The sequence below is a fragment of the Apium graveolens genome, chromosome 6 (assembly GCF_009905375.1).
Source record: "Apium graveolens cultivar Ventura chromosome 6, ASM990537v1, whole genome shotgun sequence".
Classification (NCBI taxonomy): domain Eukaryota; kingdom Viridiplantae; phylum Streptophyta; class Magnoliopsida; order Apiales; family Apiaceae; genus Apium; species Apium graveolens.
In genome coordinates, this window is record NC_133652.1 from 207,472,035 (window position 1) to 207,483,391 (window position 11,357).

The following is an 11,357-nucleotide window of genomic DNA, read 5'->3' on the forward strand; positions in this document are numbered from 1 at the left end:
GTATCTTAGTTATAAACAATCTCAAATTGTTATTCGTCTTAGCATTGAATAATATCCATACCATTGTTGCATAATTACATTGATTAAAATTAACCTAAACAAGTCTCTGCAGGAATGAACTAGAATTAATTTTATATTGCTTGCGAACGCATATACTTGCGTGAATATTAACGCGTGTTTTCGTCCTAACAAGTTGTTGGCGCTGCTGCCGGGGGACTCGGTGTTAATTTTTAGTTGATGTGCTTGTCATCAGTGGTTGTTAAAGTTCACTGACTCAGGTATTTTACTTACATGGGTACTTGTTGAATTTCAGGTACTCTAGAGAGCGTGTATGCAAATGCTTCTCGATCTCGCAAGAGAACACTGGATAAAGCAGAGGAAGTAGTTGAAGAAGTTTTTGTTGAGGAGAAAGTTGAAGAAGAAGCTCTAGTCATAATGGGAGAACCATCAACGAATTTGAAGGATTTGATGGACTATTCTAAGCCGAAGATCAATGATATTCAGTCGAGCATTATCAGGCCAACCAGCACGGCTAACACCTTTGAAATCAAGTCAAGCACGATTCGGATGATACATAATTCAATTCAGTTTGGGGGATCTCCTATAAAAGATCCCAATATGCACATCAGAGATTTCATCGAGATCTGCGACACTTTCAAGTTCAATGGAGTTACTGAAGATGATATTAAGCTAATGCTTTTTCCTTTCTCTTTGAGGGATAAGGCTAAGTGTTGGTTGCATTCTCTACCACCAGGCTCTATTACTACTTGGGAAGATCTGGCTCAGAAGTTTCTCACTAAATTCTTCCCTATTGCGAGATTGCTGCAATCAGGAATGCTCTTGCATAATTTGCGCAGCAATCTGGAGAATCTTTGTGTGAGGCTTGGGATCACTACAAGGAGATGTTTAGGAAGTGTCCTCATCATGGGATGCCTGACTAGATGATCATTAACTGCTTTTATCATGGGCTGGGTGCAACTTCTAGACCCATGCTTGATGTAGCATCGGGAGGAGCCTTATGGGATAAAAGCTACGATGAAGCTTATGAGTTGATTGAACTGATGGCTGCTAATGAATACCAGAACCCAACTCAGAGAATGCCTCAAGGCAAGGTAGCATGAATTGTGGAAATAGATACAGCTACTGCTATAGCTACTCAGCTTCAGGCTCTAACAATGAAGGTGGATTCTTTGGCTAATTTTGGAGTAAATCACATCACTAGTGTCTATAAGCTTTGCGTTGGGGCGCATGAAACAGAGTAGTGTGTTATTTCTAGTGAATCAGCTCAGTTCGTGAGCAACTTTCAGAGGTCGCAGCAACCAGTTCCAGCCACCTATCTTCCCAATAACCGCAATCATCCTAAATTTAGCTAGAGCGACAATCAGAATGCGGTGCAATAGCCTTATCAACCATATGCAGCAAAGAAATACAGCCCTCCTGGTTTTCAACAGCCGCAATATGCACCAAGGAAACAACTCCAACTTCAGCAGCTACCACGATCTAATGAAAAATCCTAATTGGAGGAGTTGAGGCTCATGTGCAAGAGCCAAGCGGATTCTATTAAGACATTGGAGAATCAAATTGGGCAGATTGCCAATGCCTTCCTGAATCGACAACCTGGTACACTCCCTAGTGATACTGAAGTTCCATGCAAGAGGGAAGCTAAGGAGCAGGTTAAGGCAATCACATTGAGGTCAGGGAAGGTTAAAACTCCTGAAAAATCTCAAGTTCCAGAAGTTAAAGTTGTGGCTGAAGAAGAAGTGCAGAAGGAAGCAAGAGTGGAACCAAGGAATGCAGCTGTTGTCAACACTCCTCTTGAGGGTAATACAGGGGAAAAACAGGTCTATCCTCCACCTTCTTTTCCTAAGATGCTGCAGAAGCAAAAGTTGGATAAGCAATTTGCTAAGTTTTTGGAAGTTTTCAAGAAACTTCATATCAACATACCTTTTGCTGAAGCTCTTGAACAAATGCCAAGCTATGCAAAGTTCATAAAAGGTATTCTCTCTCGGAAGGTGAAGCTCGATGACTTAGAGACCGTTGCTCTTATGGAGGAATGCAGTGTTGTGCTGCAACAGAATTTGCCTCCAAAACTTAAAGATCCTGGAAGCTTCACTATTCCTTGCACCATTAGAAACTTATCATTCGACAAGTGTTTATGTGATTTGGGAGCTAGAATCAATCTGATGCCTTCTCCAGTCTTCAAGAAGTTGGACTTACCTGATCCTAAGCCTACTTATATGTCCTTGCAGTTGGCCGATCGTTCTATTACATATCTATGAGGCATTGTGGAGGATGTCTTGGTCAAGGTGGATAAACTAATCTTTCCTGCTTACTTTGTAATTCTTGATTCCGAGGAGGATAAGAAGATTCCCATAAACTTGGGAAGACCATTCTTGGTTACGAGCCTAGCCTTGATTGATGTGCAGAAGGGTGAGCTCACTATGCGAAAACTGGATCAGGACGTGACTTTTAACATATTCAATGCCATGAAATTCCTTACTGATAATGAGGAGTGCTTAAAAGTGGAATTGGTCGATTCTGTGGTTACTTCAGAACTTGATTAAATGCTAAGGTCTGATGCCTTAGAGAAGGCCTTGTTGGGGAATTCAGATAGTGAAGACGATGAGGGTGATGAGCAGTTGCAGTATTTGAATGATTCTCCATGGAAGCGAAGGTTGAATATGCCTTTTAAATCTCTTGGATTAGAAGAGCTAGAAAATTCTCCAAAGCGCCTTAAACCATCTATTGAGGAAGCTCCTACACTCGAGTTTAAACATTTTCCTGAACACTTAAGGTATGCTTTTTTAGGTGATGCATCTACTTTGCCTGTTATTATTGCATCTGACCTTTCAGCTAGTAATGAGGACAAGCTCTTGAGAATTCTGAGAGAGTTCAAATCAGCAATTGGATGGACTATAGCAGATATCAAGGGAATCAGCCCTTTTTATTGCATGCATAAAATTCTGCTAGAGGAAGGGAGCAAGCCGACTGTGGAGCAACAGAGAAGGCTAAATCCAATCATAAAGAGGTTGTGAAGAAGGAAATTCTCAAGTGGCTAGATATAGGGATCATCTATCCTATTTTTGACAGTTCTTTTGTGAGTCCAGTTCAGTGTCTGCCGAAGAAAGGAGGCATCAACATGGTAGCTAATGAAAAGAATGAGCTCATTCCTACTCGAACAGTCACGGGGTGGAGAGTTTGCATGGATTACAGGAAGTTGAACAAAGCCACGAGAAAGGATCACTTCCCTCTTCCTTTCATTGATCGGATGCTTGACAGGTTGGTTGGGCATGAATATTATTGTCTTCTGGATGGCTATTCGGGCTATAATCAGATTTCCATTGCTCCAGAACATCAGGAATAGAGTACCTTCACTTGTCCTTTGGTACTTTTGCCTTTAGAAGAGTTTCTTTTGGGTTGATAGGTGCACCTGCCCATTTCAGAGATGGATGATGGCTATCTTCTCTGACATGATTGGTCAGAATATGGAGGTGTTCATGGATGATTTCTCTGTGTTCGGTGATTCTTTTGATGAGTGCTCGCAAAATCTTAGCGCCGTTCTCAAAAGGTGTGTTGAGACCAATTTGGGTATCAACTGGGATAAATGTCACTTTATGGTGCAATAAGGCATCATTCTTGGGCACAAGGTTTCTAGTTAGGGTCTTGAGGTGGACAAAGCCAAGGTGGGGGTCATTGAAAATCTTCCCCCGCCAATTTCAGTTAAGGGAGTCCGCAGCTTTCTTGGTCATGCGGGTTTCCATCAGCGTTTCATCAAGGACTTCTTTAAAATATCTAAACCGTTGTGCAATCTTCTAGAGAAAGATGTCCCTTTCAAGTTTGATGATGAGTTCCTAGGTGCTTGCTAAGTGGCATTTTATACCACTTAGAGCGTCCCATAACGGATTGAATTGGTGTCTTGAACTCAAGTATTTTGTGTATTTGACGCATTTTGCATTTCAGGGTATAACTTGCTTAAATAGGTGGTTTTTTATCAAATAAAGCTTAAGGAAGTGCTTGGAATCAGTCTAGGGGTGATGAGCGAAGAAATCAGCAAAAACAGAAGCAAAATAAACTATTTTCCAGAAGGGTAGCACGCGACCGCGCGCCAGGAGCAGGAGACCGCGTGCCAACAAGCGGCCGCGTAGAGGCATCAGGCGACCGCATGCGTGCAGAATTTCAGGATCTGGATTTTATTACTTCCAGTATAATTGGGCTTCTGTTGGCGCTGGTTCTCTTGGGCTAGTATATAAACCTTATGGGAAGACATTTTCTTCATCAAGAGCAAGGGCAAGAAGATTGAGAAGACCGTTTTAGCACGCAACAATGAAGAAGAGGAAGCATATGTTTATCTTGTGATTCTTTTAATTCGTTGTAACAGTGGATGCTAGTTTTCTTTATGCTTTGAACCTTAATACTCTTGTGGCGTACTTCATTATTTATTAAGTATTTTTATTAGCCTTATATCGTTTTGTTATTATCATGCTTTCATATGAACCCATGGTGATGATGAGTTCTATTATGGGCTAATCGTGATCATGGGATCCTAGTGGATTTACTATGGAATTCTTTAGTTAATTGTTTAATACCTTGGTATGTGGTGATTGTATGATATCTAGTATAGGTTGTGCTTATTCGTCTTATATGCATCGCGAACATGTAAGATAGCCTGTTAATCTCTTATGAAGCGACAGTGAATCTTGAGATTTAGAACTTGTCATGCTAGCATAGGTTCATATATTGTATGCATGATCAGTGGGTAACTCTAACCGTTTTACTTTCCCTGTATAATCATCATGAATAACTTGCGCTTAAATCGTTATATTGTCAAATTATGTAGACATATAGGGTCTCAACATAATTGATGCATATTCAACTTCTATCTTAATTGTGGATGCTTGGTAGAATGGTATTCGTGCAACGAAAGTTGGTGTTTATCAGTTTTGTGTTGTTCGATTAATATCATCACCATTACATGCTAAGGTTAATAACAATAACTATTGAATGAAGTAGTAATGAAGTTAGGATCTCATGTGTGTTTAATATTGTTAATTCAAGTGTTTAATTCTCGTAGTAATTATTAGTTTACCAACCTTAATTTTTATTGTCTTGGCATTGAAGAATAATCATACATTGGTGAGTAAGTGTTAATTAAATATAATTAATCAGAGTCTCTGTGGGAACGAACTAGAAATCATTCAATATTACTTGCGAACGCGTATACTTGCATGAGTTATTTAGCGCATGGTTTGTGCCTAACAAGTTTTTGGCGCCGCTACCGGGGACTCGGTGTTAATTTGTTTAGTTTATGTACTTTCCATCAGTGGTCATTAGGATTTATTGATTAAGACTTGTTACATACTGCTTCCGGTTGTGTTTCAAGTACTCTAGCGAGCGTTTATGCAAACACGTTCTCGCACTCGCAAGAGAAATTTGGATAAATCTGAGGAGACAGATAAAGCTCTTGACTTTCCGGAGAAGATAGTTTTTAAAGATTCAGATAAAGGGAGTGAAAATAAAAAACCTGAAAGAATAGGTGATCATCTAGCTCAAGCTGATCAAGCTCTTATGGAATTTTCTCGGCCTAAAATTGATGACATTCAGTCAAGCATCATTCATCCGGCTATTCAGGCCAATACTTTTAAAATTAAGCCGGGCACTATTCAGATGGTGCAGAATTCTGTTTCTTTCGGAGGGGCTGCGATTGAAGATCCCAACATGCATATCAGGAATTTTGTCGAGTACATTAGTAATTTCAAATATAATGGTGTCACTGATGAGGCTATCAAGCTGAGGCTTTTCCCATTCTCTCTGAGGGACAAAGCTAAGGATGGGTTTCATTCTTTACCAGCTGGGTCCATCACTACTTGGGAAGATCTTGCACAAAAGTTTCTGGTGAAGTTATATCCAATGGCCAAAAATGCAGCTATGAGGAGTGCTCTTACTCAGTTTGCGCAGCAACCAGGAGAATCTATGTGCGAAGCTTGGGAGCGCTACAAGGAGATGCTGAGAAAGTGTCCACATCATGGTATGCCGGACTAGATGGTGATCACTGGTTTCTACAATGGTTTGGGGGTCCAATCTCGACCCATGCTCGATGTAGCTTCTGAAGGCGCCTTGTGGGCCAAAAACTATACTAAGGCCTATAATCTCATTAAAACTATGGCTACAAACGAGTATCAAAACCCAACTCAAAGGATGATGTTTGGGAAAGTAGCAGGTATTCTGGAAGTTGATGCAGCAACAGCTATTGCAGCACAGCTGACAGCGCTAACTATGAAGGTCAATTCTTTAACCAACTATGGCGTAAATCAATTATCTAGTGTCTATGAGCTTTGTGCATGCTCTCATGCTACCGATAAGTGTTCTCTTGTTAATTAATCTGTTCAGTATGTGAACAATTTCCAGAAACCGCAACAGCCTGTGCCCGCTACTTATCATCCTAATAACAGAAATCATCCCAATTTCAGCTAGAGCAATAATCAGAATGTTGTTCAGCAATCATATCATCAAGCTACAAATAAACAGTTTAATCCACCTAGATTCCAGCAACCTCAGCAATTTCCTCAAAGGCAATCATATCCTCAACAAGGAGGTGTTGATCCACCTTCTAGTGCTGATTTTGAGGAGTTAAAGCTATTGTGCAAAAGTCAGGTTGTTTCTATCAAGACCTTGGAAAATCAAATTGGACAAATAGCCAATGCCTTCTATCAAGACCTTGGAAAATCAAATTGGACAAATAGCCAATGCCTTGCTCAATCGTCAACCTGGCACACTTCCAGCAATACTGAAGTGCCAGGAAGCAAGGAAGCTAAAGAGCAAGTCAAAGCTGTCACCTTAAGGTTTGGAAAAGTTACTGATGCTGAAAAAGCAAAAGATGTAGAAGTTGAAGTTGTAGATGAAGAAGGAATGCAAAAGGAGAAAGAGGGGAACCAAGGAAGACTACTGTTGGACACACTCTGCCTGAGGGTAATACAGGGGAGAAACAACTCTATCCTTCACCACCTTTTCCTAAGCGATTGCAAAAACAAAAGCTGTATAAGCAATTTGGTAAGTTTCTGGAGGTGTTTAAGAAACTTCACATCAACATACCTTTCGCTGAGGCTCTTGAGCAAATGTCTAGTTATGCAAAATTCATGAAAGGTATTCTTTCGAGGAAGGTAAAACTGGATGATCTTGATACCGTTACTCTGACGGAAGAGTGCAGTACTGTGCTGCAACAAAAGTTACCTCCAAAGCTTAAGGATCCAGGTAGCTTCACCATTCCTTGCACCATTGGTAAGTTATCATTTGACAAGTGCCTTTGCGATTTAGGAGCAAGCATCAATCTGATGCCGTTGTCTATCTTCAAAGAGCTGAATTTACCTGATCTGAAGACCACCTACATGTCTCTACAATTGGCTGATCGTTCGATTACATACCCACGAGGCATCGTGGAGGACGTGCTAGTAAAGGTGGACAAGCTCATCTTTCCTCCAGATTTTGTCATTCTGGATTTCGACGAAGATAAAAGGATTCCCATAATATTGGGAAGACCTTTCTTGGCTACAGGCCGTACCTTGATAGATGTGCAAAAAGATGAACTCACTATGAGGGTGCAAGATCAAGATATGACATTTAATGTGTTCAATGCGATGAAATTCCCTATGGAAGATGAGGAGTGCTTCAAGGTGGATTTGGTCGATTCTGCAGTTATTTCAGAACTTGATCATGTGATAAGGTATGATGCCTTAGAAAAAGCCTTATTGGGGGATTTTGACAGTGAAGATGATGAAGGCAATGAGCAGTTATAATATCTGAATGCTTCTCCTTGGAAACGAAAGTTAGACATGTCATTTAAATTTCTTGGTAATACTAATCTCAAGAATGCTGAGGGAAAGCTCAAACCATCTATTGAGGAAGCACCTACTTTGGAGCTTAAACCACTGCCTGAACACTTGAGGTATGCTTTTTTAGGTGATGCATCTACTTTGCCTGTTATTATTGCATCTGACCTTTCAGGTAGTGATGAGGACAAGCTCTTGAGGATTCTGAGAGAACTCAAATCGGCCATCGGATGGACTATAGCAGATATAAAAGGGATCAACCCTTCTTACTACATACATAAAATTCTGCTAGAGGTAGGTAGCAAGCCGACTGTTGAGCAACAGCGAACGCTTAATCCTATTATGAAAGAAGTGGTGAAGAAAGAAATTCTAAAATGGCTGGATGTAGGAATCATATATCCTATTTCTGACAGTTCTTGGGTGAGCCCCGTGCAATGTGTACCTAAGAAAGGAGGTATTACTGTGGTAGAAAATGAGAAGAACGAGCTCATCCCCACTCTAATAGTCACAGGATCGAGGGTATGCATGGACTATAGGAAGTTGAATAAATCCATGAGGAAGGATCACTTCCCTCTTCCATTCATTGATCAGACGCTTGACAGGTTGGCTGGTCATGAGTATTATTGTCTTCTGGATGGATATTCGGGCTACAATCAGATTTGCATTGCACCAGAAGATCAAGTGAAGACTACTTTGACTTGTCCATTTGGCACGTTTGCTTTACGCAAAGTTTCTTTTGGCTTATGTGGTGCACCTGCCACTTTTCAGAGATGCATGATGGCCATATTCTCTGATATTATTGGAAATAATGTCGAAGTGTTCATGGACGACTTCTCCGTCTTTGGACATTCGTATGATGAATGCTTGAATAATCTCCGTTTGGTTCTCAAAAGGTGTGTTGAGACCAATCTGGTGCTCAATTGGGAAAAATGTCACTTCATGGTGCAACTAGGCATCATTCTTAGGCATAAGGTCTCTAGTAAAGGTCTTGAGGTGGATAAAGCCAAGGTGGGCGTCATTGAAAATCTTTCGCCACCTATTTTCTGTGAAAGGAATCCGTAGCTTTCTTGGTCATGCGGGTTTTTATCGGCGTTTCATCAAGGACTTCTCTAAGATATCTAAGCCGTTGTGCAACTTTCTCGAGAAAGATGTGCCTTTCAAATTTGATGATAAATGCTTGGAAGCATTCGAGACTCTCAAGAAGAGTTTAATCACCGCACCGGTTATTACGACACCTGATTGAAGAGAACCTTTTGAGATGATGTATGATGCAAGTGATTATGCAGTGGGAGCAGTTCTTGGGCAGCGAAAGACTAATATCTTTCATATGGTCTACTATGCTAGTAAGATGCTAAATGGAGCCCAACTGAACTACACCACTACTGAGAAGGAGCTCTTGGCTATAGTTTTTGGTTTTGAAAAATTTTGATCTTATCTACTTGGGACAAAGGTGACAGTGTTCACTGATCACGCTGTCATCCGCTATCTGGTCTCAAAGAAGGATTTGAAGCTAGACTTTTTCGTTGGGTTCTCTTACTACAGGAATTTGAGTTAGAGATCAAGGAACGAAAAGGTACCAAAAATCAAGTAACTGACCATCTCTCTAGATTGGAGAATCTCGATTCTACTTCACATGATAATACATTGATCAACGAATCTTTTCCGGATGAGCAGTTATTCGCAATTCAAGAGGAAGAGCCATGGTTCGTAGACATTGTGAACTATCTTGTTAGCAATATAATGCCTCCTAATATGAATGCGGCTCAAAAAAAGAATTTTCTGCATGAGGTGAAGTGGTACATGTGGGATGAACCATATTTGTTTAGACAAGGAGCTGACCAGATCATCAGGAGATGTATCCCATTCTGTGAGACGGAGGGGATATTACGAGACTTTCATACCACAGTTAATGGTGGTGAAATGACAACAACTCGTATTCTTCAAGCAGGTTTTTTATGGCCTACGTTATTTAAGGATGCACATCAGTTCGTTTTAAGATGTGATCGTTGCCAAAGAATTGGGAATCTTTCCAGAAAAGATGAGATGCCTTTAAATGTGCTACTTGAAGTTGAGGTCTTCGATGTTTGGGGAATCGATTTTATGGGACTATTTATCTCGTCCTGCAATAATCAGTACATCTTGCTGGCAGTCGATTATGTCTCAAAATGGGTAGAAGTCAAAGCTCTGTCGATGAATGATGCAAAGGTAGTGTTGAGTTTTCTTCATAAGCATATATTCACAAGGTTTGGAACGCCATGAGTTATCATAAGTGACGAAGGGTCGCATTTCTGCAATTGTAAGTTCACTTCTATGATGCAACGCTACAATATGAATCATTGCATTGATACTGCCTATCATCCGCAACCTAATGGTCAAGCTGAAGTGTCTAATAGAGAGATCAAGCACATTCTAGAGAAAGTCATTTGTCCGTCAAGGAAAGATTGGTCTTTGAAGCTCGATGAAGCTATTTGGGCTTATAGAACAACATACAAGACTCCACTTGGGATGTCCCCGTTTCAACTTGTCTATGGTAAGGGATGTCATTTACCTTCGGAGCTTGAGCATAAGGCTTATTGGGCATTGAAGAAGTTAAACCTTGATCTAGATGCAGCTGGGAAGAAGCGAATGCTTCAGTTAAATGAACTTGATGAATTTCGACTTCAAGCGTACAAAAACAACAAAATTTATAAGGAAAGGGTAAAACGGTGGCATGACAGGAAGCTATCACATAAGTCATTCGTGTCGGGGCAACAAGTTCTTCTATTCAACTCTCGTCTCCGACTTTTTCCTGGAAAGTTGAAATCAAGGTGGTCTAGACCATTTATCGTCAAAACTGTGTTTCCACATGGAGCGGTGGAGATTTTTGAGAACGATTCAGGCCAAGCATTCAAAGTAAATGGTCAGAGATTGAAGCACTATTATGGGGTTACGGCAAACCGTGAAGTGGTTAGTGCCGTTTTATTATCAACTTGTTCGCATAACTCCACATCAAGCTAATGATGTAAAAGAAGCGTTTCTTGGGAGGCAACCCAAGATATGAGACCATAGAACACCTTAGAATATAGTACTTTATCCAAAAACCCAAAAAAATCAGAAAAAAAGTTGTAGAATTTTTTTTTCCAGAAGCCTAGCATGCGCCCGCGTGCTAGGAGCGCGCGCCCGCGTGCCAGCAGGCGCCCGCGTGCTGGTGCCACGCAACCGCGTGCATCCCTGACTGTTGAAAAATCGTTTTTCAGCCTAAAAAAACAAAACAAAAAAAGAAAAAAATATTCACAAAAAAATATATAACCCATTAACCCATGATTTTTCCCCCATACCTTGCCACAATCCCCACTCCTAATCAAATTCTAACCCTAATTATGCCCTATAAATACATACAACCTCTCCATACACATCCCACACACTTTCACTCTACAAAATCTCTCCTACACACCAAACACAAACTCTTCAACTCTTATTCTCAGTTTTCATGGCCCCAAAGAGATCACGAACTGTGGGTAGCAGCAGCACCAACCCGACTGCTACTGATTCTTT

The 11,357-nt window shown here is 40.7% G+C and overlaps 2 non-coding genes across 2 annotated transcripts; both read right to left on the minus strand.

Moving 5' to 3' along the window:
• Nucleotides 1–824: 824 nt before the first annotated feature.
• On the minus strand, nt 825–931 carry LOC141670256 (small nucleolar RNA R71). The gene has a single exon (XR_012554495.1). It is a non-coding gene; the product is annotated as a small nucleolar RNA R71 (small nucleolar RNA).
• Nucleotides 932–5,922: 4,991 nt separating this feature from the next.
• LOC141669365 (small nucleolar RNA R71) lies at nt 5,923–6,029 on the minus strand. The gene has a single exon (XR_012553652.1). It is a non-coding gene; the product is annotated as a small nucleolar RNA R71 (small nucleolar RNA).
• Nucleotides 6,030–11,357: the final 5,328 nt, after the last annotated feature.